This window comes from Meriones unguiculatus, chromosome 10, assembly GCF_030254825.1.
Source record: "Meriones unguiculatus strain TT.TT164.6M chromosome 10, Bangor_MerUng_6.1, whole genome shotgun sequence".
NCBI classification, from domain to species: domain Eukaryota; kingdom Metazoa; phylum Chordata; class Mammalia; order Rodentia; family Muridae; genus Meriones; species Meriones unguiculatus.
In genome coordinates this window covers 97,668,803-97,683,076 of record NC_083358.1, presented here as the reverse complement: position 1 = coordinate 97,683,076, position 14,274 = coordinate 97,668,803, and the positions used below count along the sequence as shown (strand labels likewise).

Here is a 14,274-nt window from a genome sequence, read left to right as displayed (position 1 = left end):
TTGAAGGTCACCACACTGTGAAGAGCTATATTGAAGGATGGCAGCACTAGGAAGGTTGAGAACTGCTGCAGTGTTTCAGGTGATCCTTGTGGTCACAGCTTGGCCCTACACCCTGAGACGGAGACTTCCTCTAGGTGGCACCCCATTTCACTTAGCTCTGAACTGACAGCCGCAGCACATAATAGGAATTCATTTAACTGGGCAGATGGACTGACTGAGTCATCTGGCCAATGTTCCCTGCCAACAACAGGCCAGGCCCCTCGCTGGACCCTGGAGGTGTAACAGTGAACGAGATGGTATGGTCCCTACCACAGAACATCCCATGGCATCTGTGTAGGAATTAGAGGACAACTAGTGGGAGTTGGGGCTCTCCTTCCGCTGTGCAAGTCCCGGGGATTGAACTCAGGTTATCAGGCTTGGTAGCAGGCATCTTTAGCCAACAACCATCTCACCAGCTCCCATTTTATTATTTTTAACTTTATTCTCTTTTTATTCTCTAGTAATGATGCAACAGTGGTATTGTGGACTTGGGAATCTCAATGCAAGAATTTTCTTCGACCTCCTGTCTCTCACTTGCTATGTATGTAGGCAAATCTCATCTCCTTCCTGGTCTTTCCTCAGGCCTATTATATCCCAGAGGCAATAATAAGGTCTCTGTTGGTGTGGAGCTGCAGAGAGGTAAACAGGACCATCCATAACTGGACTTCCACAGCGGGACTCAGAGCCACCTCATTGCATTGTGCTTCTGCTGGCCAGACAAGCATTACCTCCACGCACAAGGAAGTCGAGCGTGGAAGAGACGGTGCTGTATTTGAAGTGGCTGCTCCATATCATCGCTTCTGATCGCCCGAAGGGACTGATCCTGGTGTCTGACTGCCTAGAGTCTTGTCAGGGTTTGGGGGTCCTGTGGATCCAGGCAGACCAGGGTAAGCCCATCCATGCAAGGGAAGGGTGAAATTACAGAACTAAAACCTTTTTAAGCCCCTGAGCTGCCTAAGATGAGGAAAATGTAGACCCAGGCAGGCTAAGCCACCTCTTCCAGAGTCACACAAGAATTATGGGAGTCTGGGACAGGGATGTTGGGAGTGAAGTCTGGAATGAGAAGACTCTTGGCTCCATGTGGTTGGTCAGATCATATGCAGCCTTCCATGCTGACTACTGGTAGAGTCATGTCCGGAGCCGGGTCCTGGGGGAGGGAGAGAGGAATTTGGCACTATCTGAGGTTTGGGGTTCCAGTGATTTCCAAACTGCAGCATCACCAAGGAGGCAGCACTGAGCTGACCCCACGGGAGGGCAGAGGGAGTTTGGGAGAGACCCTCCTTGCTAGAGGGATGAACCAATGGAAAGGCGGGTGATTGAAAAGAGAGAAATTGAGATGGATAGCAGGAAATGGGAGGAAACCTCGTTTGTAGATTGTTCTGAAACTATTTGTCAGGCAATTTCCTCTGGAAATGTTTCTAGTGACTTGATTTCTATCACACAGGCTGTTCCTCCCACCCTTATCTCTCCCTTATTTTTTTCCATCTTTTCTTGTCTTTATACCTTCTCTTTCCTACAAAAGTGGGTCTGTGGAAGTAGGCCACAGTAGGGATAGAACCTGGAGTTGTACAACGCTGTTCTGAGTCCCATCGTTCTTGGCAACCTGTAGGTCAGATTATGTTAGACCCCACACACCAGGCTAACCGGATTAGGAAAGTAGAGATCTCCAGATCTATGGCGATGCCCACTATCCTTTAAGTCACACATCCCGGTATTCATAGTAGAGATTAGCTGGAAGACAATCGGAGCAGCCATAATAGAGGAACCCTCTGGACCCAGTTTCCTCATCATTTAAATAGGAATGGTAGCTTCCAATCTTCTGGTGCTTAGGGCTACAGTGAAGACTTTGTAATTTTTGTAGTTACAAAGAGCCAATAACTGTCATTTGGAAAAGCTACCGACCTTTGCCTATCCAAGCTCTCACTGCTGGGAAGAAGCCAATTGTCCCCCTTGTTCCTGTCATTACTGAAAGACCTGCTGGCTTCCAGGCTCATGATGCAGGCTCCTTGCCCCAGGAGGACAGTCTCTACTATGAAGCCTGTCTACTCATGAGCCCAGCTGCTTCTCCAGGCTCCAGGCTCCTGCCCTTGCCTGACTTTTGTCTCCTGAACTCCTTAGATCTGATGCATCTAACCCAAAATTAAGACAGTTTACCAACAGTTCAACTTTGACTTATCTGGTGACCTCTGCATAGTTTAAAGTCAAAACCCATAACAGAGGAACCTTCTTGAAAGTTTCTAACCTTCTTTGGAAAAAGGGAATCACTAAGAGGAGTCTAGGCCATGACCAAGCTTGCTTCATACCATTGGCCTTGTGTAGCTTCAGAGCAAATGAAGCAAAGAATTACCTGGAATGAGGATGTGAGGAACTTGTCTGCTAATGCAATAAACATTTCTGAGTGCCTGCCGAGTGCTGGCTTGTGCTTGTTCATGGCCAGGTGAGTTGAATGCCCTTCCTGCTTCCAGGCTACCAGTGACAGACATTTCAAGGGACAATTTAATAAGAGGCAGTGATGGTGGAGAAATGTCCGAGTTCCCAGAGTTACCCAGTGTAACCAGAAGCCCATAACAGAGCAGAGATGGAGAACTGGATGAGTTCAAGTCCAGAGAGAGCCAGGCACGCAGATCTCTCTATTTTACATCATGTGATTCCCTTGTCTTGGTTCTCCTAAGCTGTTTTGCTCAGTGTTAAGTAGGAAAATCATGAAGAGGGTTCTCCATGTAAAGCTGGGCTGAGTGGAGCTGAGGAAATAAGAGGACAGAGGACACCTTTTTAGGATTGCCGCATGTGAGGGCTAGGAGATCCCCACTCTAACCTGTGGTTTCCCTGGCCAGCCAGCCCTAGGGCCTTCAGCCAGCTGGAAAATCTCCTGTCTGTTTGCCAGTGCTGTGCATCTCTCCCCAGGAAAAAGGAAATGCCATAACATTCCTCAGAGGTGGAATATGGCAAGGAAGTCCGGTAGCCATGCAGTCAGCATGCCTGGGTGAAAAAAATCTCACGCCGTGCTAGCTCTGCATGACCCTGGATATGGATGTCCTTCTGTGCCCCAGTTTCCCCATTCATACAATGAGGATAAACAGTGGTACCTTCCTTATGAAACTGCTGTGAGGAGCAGTTGAGTTTTCTGCACAATGCCCACATCGTCACTGGGACTACAGTAAGTCTGGTAAGGAAGAGCTGTCATTATTCAAGGGTTGATGAATAAACCCTAAAGGTTTAGGGTTTAGGCTAAAAGGGTATGGCATCTGCTGTCCAGGCAGGGCCACCACAGGTTCCCCTAAAGGAGAATTCTAGAGTGGCTCCTCAACCAAGGAATACTGGGGAAGAGGCTAATGTATGACCAACACAGGGTGTAGTCAGGAATGCCACCTCTGGATGTCATGTGGGGAAGATACCTTCTCTTGGAGAAAGGGCCTGGGGTATGGGCTAATTCCTGAAGACAAGAGGAGTGGGAAAGGTTTCCATCCCTACTCCCTGTTGTAGAATTTTCAGAGTTGCTGACAGGAGCAGGAATGCTCTGTTTCTTGAGAACATTCTCTTTTTTCCTAACCACACTGGACCCACAAAACCCATAACCACCATTTTGTCCGTTCATTAGAAAGACTCTTGATTGCTGGAGCCCCAAACAGCTCTGAGTCTTCCTCTCTTCCACGCTGGCATTCAGCTCAGAGCTGCTAGAGCAACAGGCCATTCACCCTGGAGCAACCTCTTCTTCTCTCCTCCCAGGACAGGATCCAGAGGCAAAGTCCAGGCAGGGCCCACTGCATGGTCTCTAGGCCTTTGGGGCTCTTAGGTGACAACTATATCTTGGAATTAAATTCTTTTTAGGATTCACCATATCACTCTGTGCTACAAGTAGCTGAAGAACCGAGGGTGGATAAGCCAGTCCCTTCTATAATGTAGCAACAGGAATTGAAGATTTGGCTTTAGCCTAAATCTTAACTTTATCCACCTAATTATTAGAACGTTTGGTAAGTTGAATTTTCCAAACCTCAGTTTGTTTTTCTCAAATGTGTAAAACAAGGATCATCATAATTTGAATCTCATATATCAATGATCAGATCAAATTGGAAATTTACCATAAAAGGCTCTATTACCTTGGAAGCCATGTGCCAGTGTTCTCTGAAATCAGAACCATATACCCTGAGATCCCAGATCTGCTATTTCCTGGCTGTGAGACCAGGGATAGTTCGTGAAACTTTTTGGAGCTTCAGTTTCCTCATTCACTAGGTAGAAACTGTACAGCTTGACTCAGAGCATGATAGAAGGTCAAAACAATTTCTAGCAGAGCCCTTATTATAGACTGGGGGCCCAGTGACTGCTAGCTACAGGTTTTCCTTAAAATCATGGCAATAGTGTGGTCCACTAGTGCACACCACCAAAGGCAAACCAGAGGTACACATGTCTTCTATTCCTCTCTGCCATAGCTCTCCATGCTGTAATCAGTCAGTAAATATTTGTTGATTAACTGAGGATGGTTGACACTGACCTTTGGTGCCAAATTTCTTGAAATACCAAACCCCAGTAATTCTGAGGCCCCAAGCCTTGCCTGGCTCTGGGCCTTTTCTAGATTGGCAGGGCCTCTTTAGAGCCCTATTTCCTCCCCTTCACCCCAGCTTAGGTCAAATATCTACTTCCCTCAAAGCTCATAAAGTGCTATTTCATTACTATGTGATTTCACTTTTGCAAGGAGATTATCATGCCAAAGCTATCTTATTGTGAAGAAAACAGAAGATTAGAAAATGTATTTTTAGAACCCAACAATAGAAATCATATTCCTGTTCTCCCTAGAGTTTTAAAAATAAATTTGTGGATTATATGCCTAATTTTTAAAGTTAAAAAAGTAAAACTCTAAAATTCAAAGAGGGGACCTTCCCAGAGCTGAATTTTGGGGGCTTCTCTATCGTATACTCATGCCAACTTGGATACGTTGTGCCTCCAAGGGGGCAAAACTCCTTTCTGCAAGAGAGAACTACAACTGCCAAAGAGAGCTTCTGGAGTCACTGGCAGTCTCCCTGAGTCACCCACACCACTCACTTCACAAGTATGTCTTGAGTGCCCATGGGAAGGCCCTACACACCAGGTGGCTGGGGTGGGGGAAACCATCCTAGCTTTTAGAGAGCCCACAGTGGAGGAGGCCAACCTGTAGCACATTGTTCTCACACAGTGAGAGGTGCTTGGAGAGAGAGAGAGAGAGAGAGAGAGAGAGAGAGAGACGCTTCCTGAGGGGGAGATCCTGCAGGTACATGGGGAGCAAATATGGCCCCAGCATGGAAGTAGGAAGCAAGCATTTCAGAGAGAGGCAGCAGCATGCGCAGAAGTCGGGAGGAGGTGGCGGCAGTGTGATGGGCTCCAAGGAACGCAAACACTCTGGAATAACTGGAGCTGGCGAAGGAGGCGGCATCAGCACCACCAACTCACCTGCAGGTCATCCATGTGACATTTGACTTTGCCTTGCAGGCTGCTGGGAAGTCATGGGTCACATGGCAGGATCAGATCCAGCCATCCATTCAGCAAATATTTTTGAGAATAGGATACTGCCCTTAGGTGCTGACTCAAAAACATGTCGAGAGTGACTGAGGAACGACGCTTTCCACTTTACTGACTGAGCCGTGCCTCCATCTCCCAAGGCAGCTTTTTATCTCCCATAGAACTCGTTTTTCTTATTTGGTGCTTAGTACAGCTTTGCCAAGTAGATGAATGAATGGAGTCCAAGAACTCAAGTCATTTCCAAAAGTCAGAAATGACCTTTTTTCTTCCCTGGCTTCAACATAGAGCTCTGGCCATTTCACTGTGGCCTGTCCCAGGCTGGCTGTAGAGTCACATGCTTGTCACGGGCCCTCTACCACTTGGGTGAAATCATAAATTCTGGCAGAATACCAAATATATGGGCTGAAACTCACACTGTCTGTGACCCAATGTTCAGGCCGAACCTGGGTAGCATGCCCGGGCTCCTCCAAAGTCTTCTGAGACCTGTTTGTGTACCAAGATTCTGGGGAAAACATCATCCTCTCTTCTTAATCTGCCTTTGCTCCATGCTAGCCCTCACGTGGCACAGTCACTCTTAGCACTACCAGCCACACCCTGCTGGTGCTGCTGGCAGCCCCCCCTTGTCAACATCACTTGTCAACATTGGCACTTTTAGAGTGGTCCCAACCTTCAGCTGCAGCCTTTTCTTCTATTACATATCCTTATAAACTGGATATTTGCCCATTGGCTATAGCCTCACTAAAAGTTTACTATGTCTTGGCTCAAGTTTACTCAAGGTTAATTGCTGGACTCTCCCAAATATAAAGATAGCCAGTCTACTGTCAAGAAGGTTACAGTCCCATAAGGGCTGCAGCCAATTAGACAAGCAAGCAGTCAATTACTGCATACCACCATTAAGGGGGCATGGATAGGGACAGCTTTCAGTGGAAGTTTCTAGCCCTGGGTACACCAAGGAAAAAGAGAAAGGCAAAGAACAGTAGAGTATCCCAGGGAGAGTGAGCAACAGGGCCAAGGGACAGCAGGAAGAGGGGTTCTATGTGACTGTGGCTGAGCCTAAGACAGATGGCTGGAGGATACATCAAGGTGGCAGAGACAGGCCTTACAGGTGCTCCATGGCTCCTTCTCTGCAGGCAGAGGCAACCCAACACAAGGCTGTCTGCGGCCATTGCCTCCAGGCAGATCCCGCATTTCTCCAACCCCTATAGCAGTGTCTTTGTTGGAGCCCTGAGGCGCTCTGTACCTTCTCCTGGCCCTCTTCATGGTTCAGCTTATTTTAGCCTTATGTCCATTCTTGTCCTACCACCTCCACCAGGCTAGGAACACTTGTAGAGCAGGAGATGGCATTTCACTTCCCTGCACACTTGTCTACTCTGGGCCAGGTTTTAGGGCACTGAGATATAGCAGAGAATGAGATGGACAAATTGAATTAAATAGCTAAGCCCTTTCCTGATGTCCCTGGATCAGGCTTCCCAGAGAGTCCTCAGAGACTGCTTCAAAGGATCAAGCAATCTGACTAAAAGGAAGTCAGCCCCCCTATATGGTACCCCTAACTGTATGACTCTCACCCAACTGTGTAACATCAGTGATTGGGATAGAAATAATTTTCCTCTCGGGACCTTGCCATGAGGAAATGTTTCATGAAATGTGAAAGTGCTTGGTAAATCTTAAAGCAGCTTTCAAAGCCAGACCCACTGGGGAAAGTGCTTCTCCCTGCTTCCTGTGCTGTGTACCTTCCAGAACTCTCCGCCTAGACTGCCATTCCAGGCTCAACTCTCCCTGCAGCTCGCCTCATCCTCCCCCCCAACCCCTTTCTTTGCATTTCTTAAGGCCATGAGAAACTTGCAGCAGTTCTGGGAGGCTCTCTGTGTGGGGCTGTGTTTTTCTGAGACTGCAATTTACCCACCGATTCTCTAATTCTGGGTTTCTTTAACCACGGAATTGAACTGCATCCACATTTCAACATCGGAGGAATGAGAAATTCTCAAACATGTTCCAACAGTGAAGCCTCTAGCAGCTTAAACCTCTCTCTCTCTCTCTCTCTCTCTCTCTGTGTGTGTGTGTGTGTGTGTGTGTGGCTACAAAAACAATTTTTAAAAATAGTACATCAGCTGCACATCAGAGACTGCTAGAACCTTGCTTTTTATGTAGGCAGGCCAGACCAGGCATTGAAGATTTAAGAAAAATGTTGACATTCCAAGTCCTAAATGAAGGATATTCGGCACTTCATCTCAGTGAAGGAAGAGAGTACCTCTGTTCACATTTAGGGGTGGGGTTCTGCTCTAGCAGACAGACCCTGAGAGGTATGGGTCTCAGAGCAGGATGAAACCTCAAAAACAATGCTCCAGCGAGAGGATGCAACACAGTAGTAGAGCACCTAACTAACTGGGTGAGTCCTTAGGTTCATTCCCTAGTACTGTTAAAAATAAACAAACAAAAACCCTAATAAAGCAAATCAATGGCCCAAAATCAGGTGTGGTGGACCATACCAGTCATCCTGGCACTTTGACGATGGAAGCAGGGGAAATGGGAGTTTGGGGTCAGCCTGGGCTACATAACAAAGCCCTGCCTATAAATGGAACAAACAAACAATACCTGAGCAGCAGCAGCAACAAAATCCCAGAACAATTAACAAATTCTGATGGCTTGAAGTCCAGAGGGCTCTGTAGTCGCAGGTTTCTTTATTCTCTGTTTCCTCCCTTTCATAGGCTACTTCCAGAACTCTAGGAGAGGCTCAGTTCTCCTCCCCCGTCTTCATTCCTAGAAAAGCCAGGAAACATTGTAACTAGCAAGGAGCATAGATCGAAACTGTCTGGGTCCAAATCCAGCCTGCGCGCTTGGTAGCTTTGTATCCTGCGCCACACTGTCTGTGCCATGGTTGCCTTCTTTGTAAAATGGCATCAGTAACAGTACTGACCTCAGTGGTGCTGATAGGAATTAAGTGAGTTAATGTGGCGCCAGCAGGCCTTTTCTGTAAAGTGCCAGGCTGTAAACATTTTTAGCTTGTTGGCCATGCTGTTCTTGTATCCATGCTCAGTTTTATCATTGTATTACGAAAAGTAGCTGTAGACAACACATGCCCGAATGGACGTGTTCCATTAAGATTTATTTGTGAAACTTTTAGAGATCCGTATTTGCCTTGAAACCTGTCACAGTTTGCTGACTCTTGAGGTCATACATGAAAAAAAGTGCTTGGCAGGTGGTCAGCACTCAACAAATGCTAGCAGTTATTACTCACAAATAAACTAAACATGTGAGCGCCTGCTTGGAACCAGGCATTGCTCTATGTGCTGGGAATCTAACCACACACAACACAGACCAGGTCCCTGTGCTCAAGGAGTGTCCATTCTGCATGAAGAGACAGAGGAAAAACAAAACAAGGAAACAGGGCATAATACCAGGTAGCGGTGAGTGCTACAAGGATATAAAAACAATAGAGACACCAGTGCTGGCTGAATCAAAGGAGAAGTCAGGGAAGGCCTCTTGGAGGGTGTGACAGTGTGACCAGGAGGAGCCAGCCCTGAGGCTGTGGCCAGAAGAGGATTCCAGGCAGAGAATAAGCTAGTCTGCTTCTCATTTGTGCTCTCAACCCAGCTCTGGGCCAGCAGCAGAGCTTTGCAGGAAAGGCCAGGAGGACTGCAAGGGAGAAGAGAGCAAGGAGGAGGAGCAATGGCCAGGAAGGAAGCCCTGCTTCTTGGGGATCTTGTGCATCAGGGTGCACAGAGGCTTTGGAAGGGAAGTGCTTCTTCCTTCCTCTTGGCCCTCAGCCCTTCTCCCAGGATCTTTCTTTTCCTCACTCAGTGTCTTAGCCACCAGCCCAGATATGGAATCATTTCTATCCCTCACATCCATCTTTAAGCACTAGGCTTGCTAAGGCCAGCTGACAACCACCTGAAGCCAGAGCCTTCCCTTCCTGCTTTCTGCAGGTGAGGAAAGCCTGACTCATACCCCCAACCTCCCCCTCCCGCCCCCGCCCCACTCCGGGACAGGGCAGGCTGAACACCACACACCCTGGGAAGACATTTACTTCTATTGCTCTTTGTCTCAGCAATTCCTAGTCTCTTCTGGAATTGAGAAAGACGCAGGTGAGCATGTGGTCGCTGGGCTCTGCACATGATCCACGCCCTCTTTCTTCCTCGCCCTTCAGGTCTGTAGCCTTCTCTCATTATTTTACCTTTTCTGCTGATACAGACATCTAGGATGGCCTAGCCCAGGAAGGCCACCCATATGCCATCGCTCTTCTAGAGAGGACAAATCATAAACTCTGATGACTGTTATGGCTGCCGCCAGCTCGTCAAGGTAATTCTTGCAGCTCCCACATCAAAATGATAGCTTTTTTGACCCAGGCCATAACCTTCTGGGGGGATTGTGTCCCTTTTCCTTCACTTCTTCATTTCTTCATTTCGCACTTCGAAAGAAGCCTCACCAGATGCTGTCCCCAATTAGGCTACACTTTCTGACTCTGTCATTCTTCCAGGTATGGCTCTCACAACCACCATCGATCGCACAGTGTGTCTGCCTTGCTCCCTTGCCTGAGAATAGCGGGGAAGTGGCACGGCTTCTCTCCTTCGTGGCCTTGCATCACACTTCTTGAGAGTTTCTACAGCTGCCTGAGTCATCGACAACTGTGTTAGGCCAGCTGACACATGGCACTGTGAGTCCAAGCATGTAGGCGGGTGGCATGATGTGGATGTGTTCTCCGGTCCACATACTCTGTTGTGTGCTGCTGTCTTGGTACTCAGAAAGCTGGCTGGAGAAGGGAAAAACTGCCCCCCCCCTTCCTGTCAACAATGACATTCTGCTGGGAGCTGACCCTTCCAGGGTGAGTCATCAGGAAGGGCAACCTACCTCTGCCCAATTAGGAAGCAAGCGCTGGCAAAAGGAGCTTGCCTTCCCTCCACCACCACAATGGCCAGGATTTTCCAGCTGAAGAAAGGTCTTCTGGCTGAAGAAGGAGCTGAGAACAGGCTCTCTGCTGACCCTCAGAGTGCAGATACTCTCCAAATTCCTCTTCTCTCTCCACACAAGTCAGACTGCAGACTGCTGAAGACTGATGCCCTTAGCCACGGATTGTGCTGCATCCCGGCTGCGATGCTCTTTAACGTGACTGTGAGAAAGCTCAGATTCCTTAGCTTGGCTTTAACGTCTGTCCTCATCACCCTTTCCTACCCTGATGACCTTTGCCCCAGTAGGCACGCCGAATGTGACATGGTACAATGGCCGTTCCCACACTTGTGCCTTTCTCAGGCCCCCTTTCTGCATCGCTTCCTGCCCTGGAATACCTCTTGCTTTCCAGATGCACCCAGAGTTCACACTCCTTCTCCACTCGCATATCACTCATCCATCTGTTGGAAAAATATGTATTGGTCAGACATGATGAAACAAGCCTGTCATCTTAGTACTGAGGAGGTGGAGGCAGGAAGATCTTAAATTTGAGGCCTTATTTCCAGGGAGGGGAGATGCCATTGAGCTTGTGTGCCAGTCCTACACCTTGCCCTGAAGGTCCTACTTAGACACACTCAGGGCTGTCAGGCCCAAGGAGCAGATATTCCACACACTTGCAAGGTGCTGCTATGGTGGGAGAATACCTTCCCCAGTGTAGAGAGATCAGAAAAGATGAGAGGAGGAAGGAATAGCTTTTTTTGTGTGTGTGTGTGTGGCATGAGTAGAAGTTGGGTAGGCAAGGGAACTAGGGTGGCAGCATGGGTGTTGACAGGAGGAAACAGAAAGTAGGAAGACAATGCATTCTAGGAACAGAGAGACTGTCACAGCCTGGAGTAGAGGGTGTAAACTGGGTGGAGAGAGACTGGGTTATCCAGGGGCCCTCTGTAGCTTGTAAGCTAACGGAAGAGTCACAGGAAGCCAAAGAAGAATTGGTAGCTGTGACTTGAAGCGAGTAGGTTTACTCCTTGGAGATTCTAGAGCAACCCGAGTGTAGAGCACAGGCTGGAAGAGGCCTGGAAGGTGCCTCAGAAGGCAAATGACATGATGTATGTGGAGGCAATGGCGCCTTAGTCCAAGTGAAGTCAGGAAGCAGAGTCAACGAGGAGAGATCTGGGCACACTCTAGTAAAGAGGACTGGTGGTTGCCGGGGTGTGGGGTGGCGAGGAGGGACAAGCGTGGCTTCCTGGTTTGTGATCAAGCAAGTCCTGGAACAGGAGGATGGTGAGCTCAAGCATGAATGTATTCATTTGAGCTGCCTGAGGGCCAGTCCAGGACAACTATCTGTGTCTCTGAGGAGAGAATATCCCCAGCTCACTGTGCCTGGCTCTTCCCAGCCAACTGCATTCTGCCCTTTGTTACTCAGCTTTCTCTGTGAATGACCATATTTGCAACAGGGCAGCTATCAGAGGTTCATCAGTGAAGAGACCCTGTCCATTTATGGTCGTCATGATAGGGATAAGGGCTTGCCCAGAAAGAGTGGAGATTTAAAAACACTTTAAGGGGGTGTTGATGAGTGAAACCGACTCCCTGATTTACCCGGCCGAGTGAGACTACCAGGAATAACTGGTAAAGTAAGAACAGCCAGGTCCACATATCGCTTATCACTGTGGGTGATAGTGTTGACTGGGAGGGATTAGTCAGAGGAGCAGGTTCAGGGATTAAGAGATTGGTCAATGAGGTGACAATACAGCTTAGCAGTGCAGCCCTTATCCTAGATAAGGTCCTATGTTGATTCTCTAGGCCTGCCTCCACTTCCCAACCCCCAAAGCAGTGCGAGAAAAGAGAAAGAAGAGAGAGTAAGAAGAGTTAAGTTGCAGACTCACTAAGTTCCTAGTGACAGCTGAGAGTTTGGTAGCTGGAGGAGTGCTGGTCACTGGACATTGGGGTCTGAGTCTGGAGTTACATAACTCAGGGTCCTGCCTAGAATTGGCTATTTTTTTCCCTTACTCCGTATTCATTTATAACTCTTAAAAACCGGATCATAAAGTTTTCTGCCGTGTTTTTTTGCCATGTTTTTGGGCCTGGCTTTGACATGAACTCAGTGCCTGGCTGATAACCTCTCCCTCACAGGTGCAACCTTGCCAGGTCACAGATGAAGATTATGTAGCCAGTATTGATGAGACCTTATAGGCTAAGATCAGATAGAAGGGGAGGAAGTCCTCCCCTATCAGTGGATCAGAGCAAAGGCACTGAGGGTGAATAGTGAGGGTGATGGGATGGGAGGAGATGATAGGAGGATGCTACAGCTTGGATATACTGTGAATAAATTGCAAAAATAAAAAAGTTTCCACAGTAGAATTCAATTTCCCTCAGCAAGTTTTTGGTCTGTTCACCTTCGCTGAGGAGGTATCTGAGAAGTGCAGGGAATGGATCCCCTGTTAACTGCTGGCCTAAAGCAACTTGACTGATAGGGGGGTGTGCCTGTGTCGGGGCTGGGGGAGGGGAAAGCTTGACAGCAAATGTCTGGACAGAGGGAGGAGAGGGCTCCTGGGGCACAGCTTGGGAGTTATAACGCCAATACCTCAGAAAGGGGGAGGAAGAGGACAGTTCAGAGGGTGGTCCCTGGGCCCCTACCTTCATAGGAGTTTGCATTTTGTGTCTTCCCAGGAGCCTTGGCTAATTCTTAAGAAGTGGATTATGGCATCACGTGAAATCCCTCCTTAGGGCAGGCCCCAAGAGCTACACTTGAGGGAGAAGTCTGAGACTGGATTAGAAGGAGAGAGGTGACGATGAGTTTGGAGCGATGTCCCTCGATGGCAATGAACAACAACCACAGCTTCCTAACTGTTCTTCTGACCCCCACGTCGGCAGAGAATTCTCCACACAGAGCAGTCTTGTCAAAGTGCAACTCAGATCATGTTACTTCCCTGCGCAAAACTAAAAAGCAAACTCCCTGGAGACATAAGGCCCTAGGGGATCTCTGATCTCATTTTCCCAACCTCCCATACCTCCTCCCTTCAACCTCACAGCCACACTTGTCTGAGAGCATCCTTCCGCTGGAAAGGCTCTTCTAAAGTTGTCACCTTCTCCCTCCAACATCATTTTCAGGTCTCTGACCAAAAGTTACCTCCTCTAAATTTTCCATGACCCTGCTACGATAGGAGTGTTTCGTCCTCTGGCATCTCCTTACCTTGTTATACTCTCTTTGCATGGTAGAACAATTATGTTCCTTATATATTAAACACTTATTTAATTGCTTGTTTGTTTCTCGTTTTCCCCACCAAGGTGGAGGCTCTATGAAGGCATGGAGTTTTTCTCACCAGTACATCCAAACCTTTACAGAGCATATTATTGGTATTTGAATACATGAGTGATATTATCTCTGGCAAACTGGCAGAGCCGTGACGGTACCAGCTGCGAAGGGGCATCCCCAGGGGACAGAGGAGCATGTATGGGCTTGAACTTCAGAGACTAGTCCTAAGACAGAGCTCATGGCAGCAGTGGCAGGAAGCATGGGCCAGGTGTTCCTGCCACTCTGGAGACACACCCAGTCCAGAGAAAGCAAAACAGGCCCAGGGTCCTCCCTTCAGGCTTTTTCCTAGATTAGGTGAGGATGATTATAGGAAACTAGCCAGAGGAGGACATTGTCAGGAGATGGGCTCTGAAAGGCAATGGAAGACCTCCCTCAAGGAGCCAGGGAGAGGAGCTTGGCTTGTAGGGAGCTGAGAGAGGCTGCCGGGACTCCCCTCTGACGACTGAGTATCTCTGAACTTCATTCTGGATCTCCAAGGGGCAGTCTGGGTCCCAACAGTTAAACTTCCAGGGGAAAAGCAGGGACTTGCCTCAGGAGGGAAGGTCCCTTGT

General features: G+C 48.2%; 1 long non-coding RNA gene across 3 annotated transcripts in view; it reads left to right on the top strand.

Annotated features, from left to right (window-relative positions):
* The window catches only part of LOC110545506 (uncharacterized), a 79,933-nt gene extending 65,924 nt beyond the window's left edge, over positions 1-14,009 (top strand). Inside the window, exons 4-7 of one of the 3 annotated variants that reach the window (XR_009594760.1) lie at positions 622-926; positions 9,718-9,825; positions 10,004-10,180; positions 13,078-14,009. This is a non-coding gene — a long non-coding RNA (uncharacterized LOC110545506). Of the gene's footprint in view, positions 1-621; positions 927-9,717; positions 9,826-10,003; positions 13,045-13,077 lie in introns of those variants that run through there. The other 2 variants (XR_009594761.1, XR_009594759.1) reach the window with 2 other exon arrangements.
* Positions 14,010-14,274: the final 265 nt, after the last annotated feature.